Source organism: Staurois parvus, unplaced genomic scaffold, assembly GCF_062004578.1.
Source record: "Staurois parvus isolate SC_StPar_1 unplaced genomic scaffold, SC_StPar_1.0 ptg000131l, whole genome shotgun sequence".
In the NCBI taxonomy this organism is placed as follows: domain Eukaryota; kingdom Metazoa; phylum Chordata; class Amphibia; order Anura; family Ranidae; genus Staurois; species Staurois parvus.
The window spans coordinates 3,482,350-3,502,453 of NW_028317927.1; positions in this window are offsets into that span (position 1 = coordinate 3,482,350).

Here is a 20,104-nt window from a genome sequence, read left to right on the forward strand (position 1 = left end):
GATGTCTGTGTCCAATCACAGCCAATACACAATGTGTACAGTAACATATGCCTCTGTGTTGGCTCTCCTCTTAAACTCAGTGAGAACTCAGTGAGGTGGGAGAGAAGGGGATCATTGCAGCCTGTCAGCTATCTGGGTGTAGCTGATGATTTTACTGTTACATACACAGACTGCATTCCACACAGTGCACCAAGCACCATGTGTCTCTGTCCACAGTGCGTGTCAACATTTCTACCAGTGTCCCATCAACATTTGTCACAGTGTATAGTATATAAAAACATCTGTCCAGTGTACTAGTGCCCCATAAATATCTGTTACTGTGTACCACACTGTGTATCACAGTGTACCAGTACACATCAACATCTACGATAGTATTCCATTGCAGCATCAACATATGTCAGTGTCCCACTGCAACATCATCATCTATTGGTGTCCCTATTGGATGGTGTCAGTGTCTGCCGGTGAATGATCAACATCTGTCACAGTGTACAAGTGCACAATACCATCTGTCAGTGTACCAGTGTCCCATCAACATTTGTCACACTGTACCAGTGTCCTATCAACATCTGTTACAGTGTACCAGTGCCCCATCAACATATGTCAGTGTACCAGTGTCCCATTAACATCTGTAACAATGTACCAGTGTCCTATCCACATGTGTTACAGTGTACCAGTGTCCCATCAACATATGTCAGTGTACCAGTGTCCCATTAACATCTGTAACAATGTACCAGTGTCCCATCAAAATCTGTTACAGTGGACCGGAAGGTCTCCAATGACCTGTACGTTGTATAAAACTGGAAGTGATGAGTGCTGTCTTCACTTCTGGCTTCTCCCAATGTAAAAAGTACCATTTTAAATAGAAAAAAACATCTGAACACACCAATCTTGGTGTGATCAGATGCTTTTAGGGCAGAAGAGACATCTGGGGGTCTAATAGACATCAGATATCTCCATAAGAATACTTGTCACTGCCTATTGCTGTCACAAGTGATGTTTACATTCTTTTTGACAGCAATAAAAGTGATTAACAAAAAATTTAAGAAACAGTGTATAAAAAATTTACAGATGTTGGGCCTCTCTATGTGGCTAGACTGTGAAAATGTCTCACACATGTGGTATCGCCATGCTTAGGAGGAATAACAGAATGTGTTTAGGGGTATATTTGCCTATGCCGTGCATGAGAAATATTTGTTAACATGACATTGTTGTGAAAAAATAATAAAATTTTATTTAATTTCTTAATTTTCCAAAGAATTGTGGGAAATAAATTACAACGTCAAAAAACTCACCATGCCTCTTACTAAATACCTTGGAGTGTCTACTTTCCAAAAAAGTAGCATTAAAAATTTTGGTCAAAATTCCTGAAGAAAAATTACTTATTTGCAAAATTTTATAACAGAAACTTTTTTTTAAATGTTAGTTTTTTCCATTTATAGCGCAAAAAATAAAAACAGCGGTGATTAAATACCACCAAAACAAAGTTCTATTTGTCTGAAAAAACGATAAAACTTTTATATGGGTACAGCCTTGCATGACTGAGTAATTGTCATTCAAATGTTGAAGGCTGAAAATTGGCATGGGCAAGAAGGGGGTGAAAGTGTCTTGTTCTGTGCTTACTATTGCAATCTCACAGTGCGGTTGTTCTTTTGTTTTGTATGGTGTTGGTCTTAGGCACACACACAGCACATATTGTTGGGGCCTTATAATTATGATTGTGTGTGTTTTGTAAATTTTTCCTAGGTTTCAACATATAAGGCTTCATGCACACAAGCATTTTTTTATGCTCCTAAAAGCTATTATGAGCATTTGTTTTCTGCTTCTATAAGCTAATAGTGTTATCCAATGTGTCAATGCACGCTATTTTATGCTAGAAGCATTTTTCAACCTTCAGCGTTTAGGAGCAGAAAAAAGGTTTTTTAGAGTTTTTGGGAGCGTTTAACTGGCAGAAAAAATGCTAAATGCTCCTAAATAAAACTAAAATGCTCCTAACAGCTTTTTTGAGTGTTTTTTTCTTTATGTACTGTAAAAATGCTAATAAAAACCTAATGTGCCTAAACACTTCCAAATGCTACTACAAGCCAGTACAAAAACACTATTATCAGCATTTTTCATCCAGCATTTTTTCCTAGCATTTTTTGAGCTTATATAAAATGCTAATGTACATGGAGCCACTCATATAGCTATAACAAGTGTGGAATATAGACTAGTCTGTTCAGTAATGTTCTAACAAGTAACAATACTGGTAGACTAACAGAAATATCTTGTCATATCACTGCCTACAGCAATTTAAGGCAACTAGCACAGTTGACCATGATCTTATTTTATCCTCTTTGATATAAATTTGATATTAAAATGCATGCTGGAATAAGAGTGGCCATTGCTTTCCAATGGTTTCTATTATACAGCCTAAACTACAGAGCCATATGTGAGAAACTATTTCTTTATGTAAGACATCTACTTTTAAAGAACAAGTTCACCTGTCATATCATGTTACACATTACACCCATGTAATATGTTACGATCAGACTCCCCCCTGCTCCCCACTTTGACAGCTAGCTGGGAATCTTCTCTCTCCTGACGCTAGCTGTAAAATCTTTTTAAAAATGTGGCTGCGTGGGGCTCTGCCTGCTTGGCCGTGTCACTCATTCACAGTCCTCTATGAATGACAGACTACGAGTCTCGACAGCCTTAGTGGCTGTTGGCTTGTAGTCCTCAATGAACTACTGTGGTGCTGTGGAGTAGTAGTTCATTCTTTCTTCCCGTCAGTATATCTGCTTGCTGGTACATCCTGTATGGGTAAGCACATATACTGACAGATTTGCAAGAGACTTGCATGGCACCAGCGATCTGTTGATTGCTGGTGCAATGCTTTACAGGCTCCTACAGACAAAAAATAATAATTGCACATTTTTTACCTTCAAAATGATGTGGATTTATTATTTTTTACTAAAAGGTGAACTTATCCTTTAATACGTGCTTGCTCTTTTATTGTTTGATTGAAACAATAGTGTTTCCTATCTACACTGAAATGTAGAAAATGCTGAATAAAACTCCATACTTTTCTTTATAGCCTTGATGCATAGCTGTTAGGTTTTTTTATTGTCAATGCTTTTTTTTTTACATTTCTATAGGTTGACAATCCATGTGAAAGGTGTGTGCATGCACATTCCTTCTCTGTAGAATGTCACACCTGGAAAATGTAACCCTGTTTAATTTTTAACGGCCTGCCTTTCTTGTAAAAAGCAGGCCAAGCGGGGGAGGGGGGGGTGTAAGTGACTTTCCACTTAACGGTGAGAAGTAGAAACACTCAAGCACTGGTGGGAAGATGGTTGCTTTGCAAAAAGAAGACATTTACTCTAGGTTCACATCTGTACAGGTGGTGCTGCTGCGGATCCGCACGAAAAAAAGCCGTACCACCTGCACAGAGGAATGCGGACCCGCAGGCCGGTGCCATTAGTTCAAATTTGCACTGGAATACGCAACCGTACTGGGAACCGAGGTTCCCATGCAGGCTGTGTTTTCCAAAGAAAAGCAGGGACTCCTTCCCTGCATGTCACGGGTACGGGAGTCCATTTAAATGTATGGGTTCTCATGCCCGTGCAAACCGCGGCCCGCACGGCCTCATATATATGAACCAGGGGTTACGTTCCACACACACTGGCTTAAACACCACGCTGCTCCTAGAGGAGTAAAATCCTTCTGTTTGGTGTTATTGAGAGCAAACGCTAGTACAAAAACGCTCAATATTATCTTTTTTTCTGCAAAGAGCACTGGTGCTTTTTCTTAAGCCAGTGTGTATTGAGCCTTAAGAGGACCTTTTCTGTTAGTTCATCACATGTGGTGTTTACTACTGAAAAGTTATTGACACTTATTATTGCTACATTGTATTTATCTCACAGCAAGTATTGCTTAGATTTTGGTTCTCAATTTGTCTCATTCATTGTGTTCACAACAAAGTATTTATGCAGTGCTGCTTTTCAGTTTTGATTATTTCCAGTGCTGGGAAAATGAGTGTTTCCAGCTGCTGGGGTCATCTTTTTTTATTTCTAGTGCGCTGATACTTGTATGTGTAATTATTAATTTTGCCATTCTCAAAATGTTTATTGAGGCCCAATGGCATTCTGCTTTTATCAGTTCATGGGGTTGGAATTTTATAATATTCTATATCACAGCAGGGTTGCGCTAGCCATTTGTGTTAAATTTATTTTTATTAAAAATGCTGGCAGCAAATTCCTACCACCTAATCATAACAAATACAACACTCTCAAGGAAATAGGCATGAGTAGCTATTGTGCTGTAATAGAGTACATTTGCACTGTATACACTGGGATTTACTAAAGCTGAATCTGGTACAGCTGTACATGGTAGCCAATCAGCTTTAACCTCAGCTTGTGCAATTAAGCCTTACACTAAGTTCACGCCTAAACAGTTTCCGCAGAGTATTGCGTTTGGCAGAAATGTTCTACAGTCCATTCAACATGATTTCCTATAGGGCACATTTACATCCCCGTGTTTTCACCTGGTGCGTTTTTTGGAAAGGGTCAGGGACTTTTTTGAAAGTAAATAGTTGTTTTTGGTTCTATAGACTTCAATGGAAACGCTGCAGAAAAGCATGTAGTGTGTTGTGTTTTGCCGCACTTTAGATGCGTTTTTTGGAAAGGGTCAGGGACTTTTTTGAAAGTAAAAAGTTGTGTTTTTGATTCTATAGACTTCAATGGAAATGCTGCACGAAAGCATGTAGTGTGGTTTTTATGTGTTTTGACACGTTTTGGTTGCATTTTGCATTTTTAAATCCGCCTAGCAACAAGAAAAAAAATGCAAAACGCATAAAAAAGTGTCAAAAACAAAAACCGCAATGCAGAAACGGGTCAAAAGCAAACTGCATAGGGGTGAACCTATGCATTTCGTGGTTTTTCTCCCAGTTTGTTGCTGGGAGGATTAAAATGCATCAAAACGCATCAAAAACGTACTACATGCTTTTCTGCAGCATCTCCATTAAGTCTATAGAACCAAAAATGCAATGTTTTGCGTTTAAAAAAGTCCCCAACCCTTTCTAAAATACACACCGGGTGCAAACGCAGAGATGTGAACCTGTCCCACAGGAAATCATGTTAAATGGACTGCTATGCATTTCTGCAAAACACAAAATGCAACAGAAAATGCCTAGGTGTGAACCTAGACTAAGGCCCCATTCTTACCTGAACGTTTTGTAGCGCTAGGTCGAAGCTCCAAAACACTCAGGGGGAAAAAATCAATATTACTCTATGGAGATGGTTAACATCTCCACTCCAAGTTGCCTGAAGCTCAGAAACATTTTGGAGCTACATATGTAGCTCAAATTGGACAGATTTGCATGTTTTGGCATGTTTTTATTCCCATGAAAAGGATAGAAACAAGCAAATGGCGCGTTTTTGTGTGCTCTCGCACCTTTTGCGTGATTTTCTGCTCAAATTCAATTTTTTTAAAAGTAATAATATATGAATAAATAAATGTAAAATCCGCTCCGCTTCCTCTTACTGTTGGGGTACCCCAAGGTTCTGTTCTTGGGCCCCTCCTTTTCTCTCTCTATACCTCCTCCCTGGGCCAACTGATAACCTCCCATGGCTTCCAATACCAGCTCTATGCTGATGACACCCAGGTCTATCTCTCCACTCCCCAGCTCACCCCCTCAATCTCCTCACGTATCACAACTCTACTAAGGGACATATCAGCATGGATGTCACATCACTACTTTAAACTCAATCTTTCAAAAACTGAGCTTGTAATATTTCCTCCTCCCCGATCCCCCACTCACGACTTTACCATTAAGATCAACAGCACAACCATTGGTCCTTCCCCTCATGCCAGGGTTAGGATTCTAGGCGTAATCCTAGACTCTGACCTCTCCTTTAGGCCCCACATCCACTCACTGGCTAAATCCTGCCGCCTCAACCTCTGGAACATTTCCAAAATCCGCCCCTTCCTGACCAATGACACCACAAAACAAATTATCCATGCCTTGGTTATATCCCGCCTCGATTACTGCAACTCCCTCCTCACTGGTCTACCGTTACATAGGCTATCCCCCCTTCAGTCTATTATGAATGCTGCTGCTAGACTCATACACCTTACCAACCAATCAGTGACTGCTGCCCCTCTCTGCCAATCCCTCCACTGGCTTCCACTAACCCAATGTATAAAATTCAAAATACCAACCAGACCTTACAAAGCCATCCACAACACTGCCCCTAGCTACATCGCCGACCTCATCCAAAGATATTGGCCAAATCGCCTGCTCTGTTCCTCCCAAGATATCTTCCTCTCTAGGTTCCTCATCACCTCCTCCCACGCTTGCCTCCAAGACTTCTTCAGAGCCTCTCCTATCCTCTGGAACTCCTTACCACAGCTTGTCCGGTCAGCCCCCACCCTGTCTGCCTTTAGGCGATCTTTGAAAACTCACTTCTTCAGGGAAGCCTACCCCACCTCCACCTAAGAACTGTACTTGAATCACCTCTGCCAGATCATCCCCCACAGCTATAACCTTTTGTATCATCTCCCCCTTCCTTTAGATTGTAAGCTTCACGAGCAGGGCCCTCCTATTCCTTCTGTACTGAAATGTATTGTAATTGTACTGTCTCCAATATATTGTAAAGTGCTACGCAAACTGTTGGCGCTATATAAATTCTGCATAATAATAATAATAAATCAAGTAAATACACATAAAAATAAAAAATCCTGATAAATAATAATTAACCCCAACCTTAAAAAAGAAATACAATATTATTATTATATACCCAAACAAAAAATACATTATTAATAATAATAATAATATTAATAAAAAAATATTGTTATTATTTATTACTTTTTTAGGTTTCAGGGAGTTAAGGTTATGGGTTAATTATTATTAATTTATTACAAGTATTTATTTATGATTATTTTTATTTAGTTGTGTATTTATTTTTCATTTATGTATTTATTCGTTTATTATTATTAATATTATTATTATCACCCTAACAAATAAATAAAAAGAAAATATTAAATAAAATACTATAAATAAAATATAAAATAATAAAATTCTAACCCCAACCCAAACCCTAACCCCTATTCCTAACCCTAACCTAAGCTTAACTCTAGCCCCGTACCCTAATAAAAAACAAAATAATAATAAATGAATAATAATAATTTAAAAAAAAAACTTGATGGAAAATTTAAAAAAACAGAAAAACCTAGCAACAAATGATGCAACAGATGATATTTTTCTCTACTGGCTAATAAAAAATTGGCAAAGCTCAAAAACAGCTAAAAACGCTGTATAAAAGTGCATGAAAATGCGCAAACATTGTGGTAAAATATGCGCGAAAAATCATGCTGAAAAATGCTACACTCAGATGTGAATGGAGCCTTAGTGTTAGCACACACTTTTACATGTATACAGTGTAAAATATGTTCCATGTGCAGTACCACAGTTGTAGATTTATCATATTTATTTTTTATTTCTATGGATTAGAACTTAGGACAAGTTTACTGATCTTACTCAACTGTGTGTATGGGCCCATAAAAACCAATACACATGGATTCAGATCTTATAAAAAAACTCAGCATTTTTCTTGGCTGTGTGCACAAGCCGCAATACAGCCATCAATCAGACCAGATCAGCCTTGGTAACTTGACTTTGATTGGTGTTTTAACCCCTTTTCACCAATCCCCTGGAGTCCCTTTAACTCAACTATTATGCCCACTGTAAGTGGCTGTCACTGTGATCACATGATCAGAAGCCAGTCCTGCTTATCATTTCTAGAAATTGGGAACTAGGTGTTTTTGCTGGGAGCGCTCAGTGAGCAGGCTGTGCTTCTGAAATAATTTCCTGCCAGCATTTGTAATAAAAATAAAGTGACAGAGCAATTTTTGCTGCATTAAAGCCCACCCTCTTTGCCATCAGACATATGCACTTCATGGACAGCAAGAGGTTAACAAGCAGAGAAAGAAGTTATAGAGCATAGGCTTCAGGAAGCAGATTGAAATGTTTCAGAATTATTTGGCTGCAGGGTGTTACATGGAACTCTGATTAGGGTAAACTGAGTACATTTCCTTATTTTAGCACTGCTGGGATGTTTGTTGGATAGCATTTGAAGTTTGCTGACTAGTTTAATTTGTTACCTGGAATTCCAATTTTACTTATTTCAGGGGCACAGCCTTTTTCTTTTCATATGACTAGAATATTTGTTTATTTTGGTTTTGTGCTAAATAACTTTTTTTCCATTTGAGGCCTGCAAAGAATATATTGCATCCATAGGTATTTCATATACATATTTCCAATTTATATGTTTTATCTGAAAGAAAGAAGAAAATTAGTTTTTTTCAGCTCTGCTTTTATATAATTAGCACAACTAGAGCTATTCATTTTTAAAATATTCAACAAAATCTTCAAATTACAAGGACATCACAAAAATGTGCTGTGACATTTTGCCCACAGTTAAAAGCCTCATATAAGCAAAATACTTTTGCAGACTGTAACTTGTCAATTTTACTTTTTAGTAGTCAAGGAGCAAAAAAATTGAAAACCAAGAAAAAGTCTTTGTGTTGGTCTGTAGTAACACTTTTTATGCAAAACTGTGTTGAAGAATGACTGTTGGTACACACACGCTTTCTGTACAAATAAGGCCCCTTGTGACTGGCACATAAGAAACGGAAAAAGAATTACCGTTCATGCAGCATTGCTGAGTTGCATCCTGCAGAGTTTACATCCTGCATTTGTTGTAAATATTTTAGGACAGTTTCTTGTTAATAAATGCAGTATATGTATATATGAAGGATTTGAGACCAGCACAGGATAGTGCAGTTATTTTCTGCTCTGTGACATGGCCGTTGGGATGCGTAACCTTTTCTGATCCTTGGCAATTTAACAATTTGTGGTTTTATGGGACATGACAAGTCGACTACGTTGATGCAGATTTTATAGGGCTTGTCCAGTCAAATAAAAAAGGTTAAATTAAATTTGAGTATCAGTGTGATGGTAATAAAACTTTCATATGTTCTCCTGGCAGGTCCCGGCTGTGGCTGCAGATATCTGAGATCACCCATCAGGGTCTAGAACAAAACTAATTACACTATCACTGATAACTTTGATGTGTCAGCATGCCTATATCAGCATACCTATATTTTCTAAAACTTCTTGAGGTGCTAGAAGAAATCTGTTTTTCACATACATTTCTGAAACTAATATAAAAACCTACAAAAAAAAAGTATTTGGTTATTTTATTTTTGATTAAAGTATATCTAAACACAAATGTGATTTTTTTTTGTGCATCCTAATATGGGGTGGCTGCATTAGTTTTAATTTTTCAGGCTAAGTCCATTTTCTGCAAATACACAATACAAAAAAAACCCCCTAAACATCTGTATACAATTCAAACACATACAAAAAAGGGTTGGCCTTGTTAGAAATTGTGTGTCCTTGCAATGTTCTGTGCCCTGAACTGAAATCTCATTACAATGTTATAAGCCTTCCCAATTATTCTCTGTGAACTACAGAACACTTCCCATGTTATGGACACGGGGAGGGTGTCTGTTGTCCATATTTTGTTTAATGAGGGTCCGCCCCCTGTCATGTTACAGGATCAATGCTGTTCATCTGTATTTTCTACAACTATTTTTTGTGTGCCTACCTTCTGTCCGGTCACCTAGGCTTCTTCATATCTAGAAAACCCATACAATGTTGTATTTTAGACTGTATACCTGTAAGAATCAAGCTGGTGTAAAAAAGCCAAAAAAGTGCAAACATCCCTCCTAGCATGATCTTATGCTAAAGGAGCAGCAATGTTTCCAGGAGAAAAGTTTGGAGGAAGGGAAAAAGGGATTATGTTTCTGTTAAATGAAGTCTTTGGAGCCCCTTACTTGTTCTCAAAATACTGTTTAAGCTAGTTTTAAAACATTGAATAGACAGTTTTGGAAAGAAAAGCTCACTCTTCATTCTTCTTCTCCTGTGTAAATAGAAAAAGAAATACCCAGAATGAAGTTAACATCTGATAGATTTGCTATTACTTAATTCTAATATATACCAGTGAGATGACACAGCTCCTGTCACAGTACATAGTTTCATTCCTACAAGCCCTGTCACCATAGCATGCCTGCAATGTCCCTACCACAGTAATAGCAATTTGGAAGGAAGCCAATTAGCCTATGAGTATATTTTTAAATTGCGGAAAGAAATCAGTACACTTGGAGGAAACAGATATCGGGAGAGCATGCCAACTCTCTACAGATAGAATCTTGAGTGGGATTTGAACCAGCTTCAAGTAGGGAGTGCTATTCTCTTTGCCACCAGGCTGCTGCATTACAGTGTGAGAAAGCTAGGAGTTCCCACATTTAGTGACTCTAAACTCTAATTTAAAAAAATTAAAGTATACACCATATGATCAAAAGTGTGTGGACACCTGGCCATTACACTTACAATATATGAGTTTGTTAAATATGCCATTCCAAAATCATGAGCATTGATACACAACTGAACAACACTTTGGAGCTATAATAGGTTCCACTGGACAGTGTGTCTATGGGAATTTGCCCCATTTAGTAAAAAAAGCACTTGTGAAGTCTTGCACTGATTTTGAACAAGAAGGTCTGGCATGCAATAGGCATTTTAGTATATCAATTTTCAATAGGGTTGAGGTCTGGCATGCAATATGCATTTGAGTATATCAATTTTCAATAGGGTTGAGGTCAAGGCTCTGTGAAGGCAGCTCAGGTTCCTCCACACCAAGCTCATCAAACCATATCATTTTGCTCATCTCCAGGATTTCTCCAGAGCTTTCCCCATCCTCTGGAACTCTCTACCCCAATTTATCAGACTATCCCCTACTCGGCTCACTTTTAGGCAATCTCTGAAAATCTCTTCAGTGATGCCTATCCTGCCTTCAGCTAATAATGGAATCGTATATTCCTCCTATCAGTTCATCCCCCACAGTTATTACCTTTTGTACCACTAGCCCCTCCCTCTTAGATTGTAAGCTCCACGGAGCAGGCCCCCCCTAACCCTCTTGTATTGAACTGTATTGCTGCTGTATTGTCTCCCATCATATTGTATAGCGCAGAGCAAACTGTTGGCACTATATAAATCCTGTATAATAATAATAATCATTTTGGACCTGACTGTTGGGCACAGTCATGTCCTAAAACTGTCATCACAAGGTTGGAAGCACACAGTTGTTTAATGTTTCTTTTTATACTGTAACATTAACAAGAACCTTCATTGGAAACACCTGCACTCAATAATTAGAGGGGATGTCACATAATTTTTGCCATATACTGTAGTATGTGGGATTATTAGGTGTCCACAAACTTTTGATTATATAGTGTATTTTCTAAAATAAAAAAAGTACTTTGCATTGCTCTCAGTCACCTTCAAATCTCCAAATGCCTTTTTTTTCTTCTGTGATTTGACTTCCTGTTAGAGGGTCGCTATGTTTGTTCTCCATGGTCCCATCGTATGTATGAATGTAGTCACCTGAAATGGAATCATTCTCCCTGATGAATCAACGTGACCCTGTGGCGTAACATGTAGGGGAGGGGCTTTGACGTCACGATGCTCAGAAGATAGTAAAGAGAGTTCTGGCTGCGGATGAACGAATGATAAACACACACTGATTGCGGCACTCTTTGGGAGATACTTTATACAAAGCGCTATTATACATCTCATATGGGATATGTGTAAGGATAAAGCACTATGTTTTGGTTATATGTTTTGGCATTGATCTGATGGAGGAGGATAACTAGGACAGTGAAGGAGACCCAGATCCATTGGACAGTACAACCATCCTACCATAGTCCACCTATGGGACACATGCTATATATGACCTCACTTAGCAGTTTGGTCATACACACAAGTTGAGAGCACAACCGGTGGACGTGTACACATATTGGTTTGAATATATTGCACGAGGTGTACTAAGAAGCATTGAATCTCCACACGTTTCTGGATATAAACAGCTATGGATTCTATTATCATATGGATGATTTACATTGATTTAGATTTTTTTTACTGTGAGTGGAGCACGGCACCAGATTGTAATTTAATTGTATATAACACATTTGTATGGGTATGTGTATGGCGTGAGCAATTCACAATTTCATTATTATTTACACCATTTGGTATTTGCACTCAGTGTAGCAGCTCACAAGATTTTCTTTCATATATAGGGATATCATTTAGTTTCACTTTAAGGTAACTGTCTTTGCAAGTAATAGGCACATAAACCCCCTGCCTCTGATGATACCAATTAAACTACCAGAAGTAAACTTTAGATCAATTAAAAAAATGTTAATAAGATTCATTTGGAGGAATACAAAAACGAGAATAAGCCAGGAAATTCTGTGTAGAAATAAAGAGAAAGGAGGATTGGGAGTCCCAGATTTAAAAAGATATTATAACTCGGTAATAATGGCAAGAATTTTTGACTGCACATATAATGCAGAGGGGAAAAGCTGGGTTAAAATAGAAAATATACTAAGTAATGCTAAATTAAGTGGAACTGTATGGTTACCTCCACAATACAGAGGATTAGTTAATAAAAAAAAAACCCTGCCTCTGGAATTCATGTACTTGTTGTGGTCTGATAAAGTGCGACAGAGCTGGTCTCCTGATTTTAAACAAAGGCTAAAAATCACACGATCAGTGCTGAATCCAAGTGATGTTTTTCTAGTGTTTGTTTCAGAATTTGTTACAACTGATTAGGGAATCAAGGCCTGGATGAGAAATAGTTTGTTTACCATCTTGGTAGACTGGACATGAAGTGTGAAGATGTTGCTGGTCAATGAATGTGGCATATACAGTAATATACAGTTATATCTGCGAACTCAACACTTGGTAGAATATGGAAGAAAGTTAAGTAAGGTTCAGATGATCACATGCCCAGGAGTGACATCAGCTCTACAGCTGGAGGATGCCCACCGGCTGAATTACATGGAAGTGACACTAACGTTTGCAAAGCCGTGAAGGTTGCCGTGATGAAATATACAACATTATATAACACAGTGCCTGTACAAATGTGTATCTTATTTAGCACTTAGTGGAGCTTGTGATTGTTTTCTGTTACCCTTCCAGTAATATTAGAGAATGACATCCTGTGGGAAGAGCAGTAATCATTATGATGTCTCACAGCCATGTTTATTAGTGCTTGCAGTTCAGAACAGGTGGATTTTACAGACATAAATGTGTATTCATTAAATCACAACTGCTATTGTCTCTTAGTCTTTCCAGCAGCCATGTACTACATTCAAAACAAATGTCTGTGACTAATGTCATCCATGCCCCCTTGAAGAAGCTAATTTGTAGAATATAACTGGATACTAACATTTATAGGTAAAGTTTATCCAGGGAATATCTGATTGCCTCTCGGGGGATCAGGAAGGAATTTTTTCCCCTGCAGGAGCAAATTGGATCATGCTTTGCTGGGGGGTTTTTTGCCTTCCTCTGGATCAACTGTGGGTATAGGATTATAACTTTTTTATTTTTAATGGTTGAACTGGATGGACTTTTGTCTTTTTTCAACCAGACTAACTATGTAACTATGTAGTAGTGTAGCTGTATGTGGCAGCTTGGTTGGGAGACATCTACAGGACTCAGCTCTCTGTTTAGATATGTACTTTGTTAAAAACACATATTAAATAGTATGAACTGTAGTTATATGCAGATAATCAAGGATTATTCTACAAATGTAAGTTTATTGAGACTGGAGTATCACTTTTTAAGAGTTTTCCCACCCTCATCTTGCAAACCATTTACTGGGCAAGTAAATCATTGTCATGTTGGATGTTCTCTCTGTTAGCTTACCCCACACAGGCCTTTAAAATTGCCCTGTTTCTTCTATTGAAAAGAGAATTGAGAAAGCCTCTATCCTGTCCTGACCCTGTATTTGCTTTGTTCTCAGCAGAGGTGTCAAATGCTTTGGAGTGGGATCCAGTCAGTTGATCAATGAGGCTTTCACTCAAGGACTAAAAGCTTAAGGCTCCTTTTACACAAGCGGATCGATGGGGTCCGCTAGTCTGTTTTTCAGGTGGACTCGATCGGTCCATCCATAGACTTCTGTGGACCGACGGGTGTCAGCGGACAATAGTTCATGATAATACCTCAATATGCTCACCCTATAGCCAAAGCAAACAAGTGCTAAACTAAATAAACTATCTATAAAAAGGTATAAATCAATTGAATCAAGTACATATAATAATATAAACGCAGTGTATAAAAAAAAATATATGTATAAAAACGCAGTGTCCAAAAATAAATATTATAAACGCAGTGTCCAAAATACCAAGGTATAAATCAATTGAATCAAGTACATATAATAATATAAACGCAGTGTTCAAAAATAAATATTATCAATGCATTGTTCAAAATACCAAGTGTCCAAAAATATTAAAAGTCAAACATTAAAGATGCAAATCCAAGTCCTTTCTGCAGACACGTTCCCAAAAAGACTCCAAACACCAAAGTGATCCTCAAAAAAAAAAAAGAAACTAAAATAGTGTATTATCCTTAAAACAATAATAATGTATGTGTAATACAATCATATACAACATAAGTATCACTCCACATCAAACGTGACCATATGTGTGAATCAAGTGCTCGATGTGAAAAAACGTGCTAGTGAAACACTCTGGTGATCCAATAAATAAAAAAATCTAAGTACTAGTAGTAGTGCACACTTCTATAGTGTAATGACTGAATACCCTTAACCAGATGGCAAAAGAAACAGCACTTTAATATCACTAAGGGTATATACCATCCAAGGAAAGCTAATCCAGCCTGGATATGCTCATGGATAATGCTCCTAGCTGTCATCAGGACCTTGAGCAGGATTACTCCATAGTATTCATAGTACCCATCACATATAAAAAAGGATATATAGTGTAATTCCGTATGGTATAAATAAATAACACTTTATTATGCTCTTACTTTTAAAAACAGATAAATAGCACCACAGCTCACATATCCCAAACTTCTTGCAGAGTCTCAGCACCTATCAGAAGTGTCTGGATGTGATTTCTTATCTCCAAACCTTAATGCAGAGTCTCAGCAGTAGACCAGAATGTCTGGATAAGATCTCTTAATCCAAAAACCCCATGCAGAGTCTTAACAGCTAGCAGAAGCGTCTGGATGAGATAACACTACATGCCAAACCTCTTGCAGAGTCTCAGCAGCTAGCAGAAGCGTCTGGGTCAGATTTTCCAATTTCCAAAATGGCCGATTTGCCACTTCCGATTCCTCCATTGTGTCTGACGTCACTTCCTTGACATGTTTCGTCTCAGGGACTTACTCTTAAGGATGTGTACGTCAGATAGGGCAGTAATTGGAATATCCAGAGGGTTTCGTTTTGGGAAATACCTTTAATTTTATCTCCTCCCCTCCAATGGGCTTCAATTATATCAATAGCACAGAATTTTAAAACACTAGAATCACAACTATGAAAATCTCTAAAATGTCTTGAAAGACAATGATCTTTCTTCCCTTTTTTTTATATTTGTCACTATATTTGTCAAAGACAGAAAAAGCAATACAAGGGAATAACTTGCAGTCAGTAGGATGTGTCCCTCATGCTGATGCCTCTCCCTTTTAGTTGAAATCCTCCTCCGTCCATGTCTTACCACTGCTTCTGTAATCATCTGGTGCAGCAGAGATTAATATAGCTAAGGGGCTGTCACAGGCTCTCATCAAGAGTACCCAACTACACCTGCCCTTTCCACCAAGCTGCACTGTTCATACAAGCTGTACTACAACCTCTATGAATGGAGGGGGTGGAGCTATCAATAATCTGCCCTTCTTCCACTCTTAGATCCTTTTTCATTCATAGAAGCTATAGTATGGCTTCTATGAATATGGATCTGGGCTGAAAAAAATGGGAATAGTCAGGTTCTCTGGATGAGAGCCTTATAACAGACCCTTCGTTGCAATAATCTCTGCCACAGCGGATATTCACAGTGAAGGAGTTGGGGTATTGAAAGAGGAGGAAAGAAATTCTCTTTATTCCCCCATCAACACAGTCAATGTTAATGGGGGAATCTCTCCTGCAGCACTATTGTGTTCTGCCAGTGGGGAGCCTTCCCTGCTGGCAGAACACAAGGATCATTGCCCATGGCTATAGCCGTTAGCAGTAATCACATGCAAAAAATCTGACAGGCTGGTTGTACTAAAGTCAATTTATCGATCAACTTCAGTACAATTAGCCTGCTGAATTGGCCAAGATTCTATCCATTTATGGCTGGATTTAGGTTGGATTGCGCAACAGATCCCTTAACCCACTAATATAGGCAACAGTGTCAAATCATTTGAACAAACAATGCTATCAAGCAAACAATACTGATCTTGTACTGTAATGCAAATGAAATACACACAATTTCCCTGTTATAACCTCTTTTGTTCTGCTGCAGCTCCATGAAAAAAACAGCTTTATGAAACCAAACTATTTATAATGTCATCCAATGCCATCACTAACCTAAACGCAGCAAAACCAAATACAGCAGTCAATTTTTCCCACTACTTTATAATGCAGAGTCTAAATTTGGGATCCAGGCCTGCTTCGGTGTGATCTAGTGCCATATACTCCTTCTCAGTCCTGCTGTGGTGACCTTGCACCACCATTCTTCTCCATGACCTGTGCCTGCTGGTCCTTTCTTCCTCTGATCTGTAATTACTATCTAATACAATTGATCTCATGACAGCTTCACCATACTCCTGCAGTTCATGCCTACTATACCTTGTGTTTTATATCTTTATTGAGAATAGATACATGTTATTGATTACATGTGTAAAGTTGATCAGAAAATACATGTTGCAGTTTTGCGACTTGAACATGTGGTATTGCCTTTTTCGACACATGTTGACAGTGCACTAAAGTGCAGGCTTTAGAGCTTTGTAAGTTGCACGTCAAGGCTCCATACACACTGGCTTATAAATCCCTGCTTCTACAGGAGTTTTGTATTTTGCCCGCAGAAGCAGCTCTGTGTTATCCTAGGTGTCCATGCACATTAGGACAATTAGAGGCATATTTTAAGCTCAGCATTTAGAGGCAGAAAAAAAACTCTTCTGGTTTGGTTTTTTGATCAGAGTTTTCAGGCAGAAAAAATGCTAAACACTCCTAAACATTGTACAAAAACACTCGATATGAGCGTTTTTTTTCAAAGGGAACTGACTTTTTTTTAGCCCAGTGTGCATTATGGTTAAATGCCCAACTGAAACAAAAGTCACCAAAATGTAAAGTTAAGGTAAGGTTAGTTGTACACATCACAGTGACCAGTGTCAGATGAATCGGGTGAGAATGGATTATAATCTCTGCTGGCGTTATATTACTGTCTGTGTCCCCATTGGAGAGATTGCCTCTCACTTCCTTTCCCAAAACAAACTCAGATTGGAACAATCCAAACATGCACTTCTGCATTTCTTGTTATATTTTACTCTACTTTTTGTATGATGGATTCTTTGACAATATTTACTATTTGTTCAAAATTTTGTTTACACTTGACCATGACAACTGTGTGAGTCCGTTGGACATCCCATTTCAAACCAATGTGTGAGGCACCCTTTCTTGTGGCTATACCTACACTCCTCTGGGAAGGTTTTCTGCAAGGTTTTAGGGTGTGTCTGTGAAAATGTATGCCTATTAGCCCTAAAAGATCATTTGTTTGAGGAGGTACTTATGTTGAATGAGAAGACCTGGCTCACTATTGACATTTCAAATCATCAGAAAGCTATAATATTGTTGAGGTCAGGGCTCTTTGCAGTACGCTCAAGTGTAATTATTATTATTATTATACAGGATTTATATAGCGCCAACAGTTTGAGCAGCGCTTTACAAAATGATATCATATCAAATTCATCAAACCATGCCACACACTTTGTGCACAGGGATATGACCATGAAATTGAAAAGAGCCTTCACCAAACTGTTGCCACCAGGTTGGAAGTGCACAAATTTCTTTGTACGCTGTAACATAAACAGTACCCTTCACTGGGAACACCGGAACTCAATAATTTGGAGGATTGTCTACATACTAAACGACCATACAGTAGGATGGTCAGGTGACCACAAACCTTGGACCATATAATGTATTGTATATAGATGAGTGGCTCTTTGACAAGTGTAGAGGTCAAAGATCTGAATATTTTATTTTAATGTGCAGTGCTCTGAAAAAGTATTTGCCCCTTCCTGATTTTTTTTTTCTTTGCATATTTGCAACACTTAAATGATTCAGATCATCAAACAAATTTTAATATTACATATAGAAAGCCAGAGTAAATACAAAATGTAGTTTTTAAATTATGATTTGATTTATTTAGGAAAAAAGCTGTCCAAACCTGCCTGTGTACATATCTTTGCTTGTATTCTGCTTTTTGCACTCTTGTGTTCCTAGGAAGATAATTTCCAAATTTCATGAAGTAATTCTACAAAAGCAAGCAAAATATTTTATTGTTCCGCCTGGGAAAAAACATATTACTTAGTGCGAAGAATGAGGCACAGCACAGCAGTATTGAAAGACATTTATCAAGGCTGATGTGTCACATTCTACTATAGATACCAAAAGTGCTAATTCATACACCTGGGGAGTCAGGAAGCTCCCTAGGATGCAGCAATACTGGCAATAAAGCAAAGCTTTCTACAAGTCATATTAAAACATAAGTATCACATTTACCACATACTGGTTTTAGTATTATGAATATCTCAGACAGCAGACAATTATAGCAGATTGTATTAAAAAAGCCTATTCAGTTACTAATAACATTATTAATTATTAAACATTTCCCTTCATTGGATGAATAGGCAAAGAATGTAAGGTGATTTCATAGAATAACACTTATCTATAAGTCTTAAAATATGTAGTGCTTCAATCGCTATTTAAATCTCTTTCATGGTTTGTATATTGTTATATGAATTCATTTATTATGTGCATTCAAGCTTGTATATCTGTAACATTTTGATTATAAAAAAGTATGCAGCTTTCAAAAGAGTCTTTGTACACAGGACAAACACATTCCCTCTCTTCATATCATGTGTGGATTTTTTGTGGATTCTTCCTCAGCCATGGAACAGTACTCTGTTGACTGTATTCAATGAGGGAGTATAAAGCGCTGTCATGTTGCTTAATAAAAAGTGGGCTTTTATTTCAGGGGTTTTCATTTTTGTGGGCTTTTTTACATATTATTTTATTTTATGCTGATAAGTGCTTTCTCAAAGGTTGGGGTGCACAAAGTGGATCAATAACTTGTTACTAAACATCTGTACTTGAAGCTGCCTTTTGTTTTTAGAACACTGCTGTATTGCTGAAAAACAAAACTAAGTGTAAAAACACTGTGCCCCTAAACCAGCTCTAATTTATTTCAGGTAATTCAATCTCATTAGCCACTTGAGCTCCAGAGGATTTACCCCCCTTAATGACCAGGCCTCTTTTTGCTACTCGGCACTGCACTAATTCAAGTCATAATTGCGCGGTCATGCAATGCTGCACCCAAACGAAATTTACATCCTTTTTTTCACACAAATAGAGCTTTCTTTTGGTGGTATTTGATCATCAGTGCGCTTTTTATTTTTCACGCTATAAACAAAAAAAGGCCAAACATTTTGAAGAAAAACAATATTTTTTTTTTTGTTTACAAACGATTTTATTGTACAAGAGTAGACAGTAGAACAACAGCACATTTTAAAAGTGATATTGTCAGCAAAAACAAGGCACTTTTGAAAAGTACAATACATAAAGGTATATTAACATAACAAAGAAGATAAGAAAAAAAAGAGGAAGTTACAAGTGCATGAAGTACGTAAACGACAAAATAGGTTAGGTGATACACCTGTCAATAGTACATGCCAGCCAACTTTTACTGGGGATGTTATTAAGCATGTAATAAGTGTCTGCAATCTCTCCATGACTCCCATTTTTTATCGTATAAGTGCAGCTTATCCAGTAGGGTATAATGAATGCGTTCCATAAGCATTACAGTGTCAATTCTGTGTAAAACGGAGTCTAAGGGTACAACATTGGACCTCCAATGTAGGGCAATAGACCATAAAGTGGCAATACATAATGTGTGTATCAATCTCAGATTGGCATCAGAGACCCCTGGGATATGGGCCCCCAAC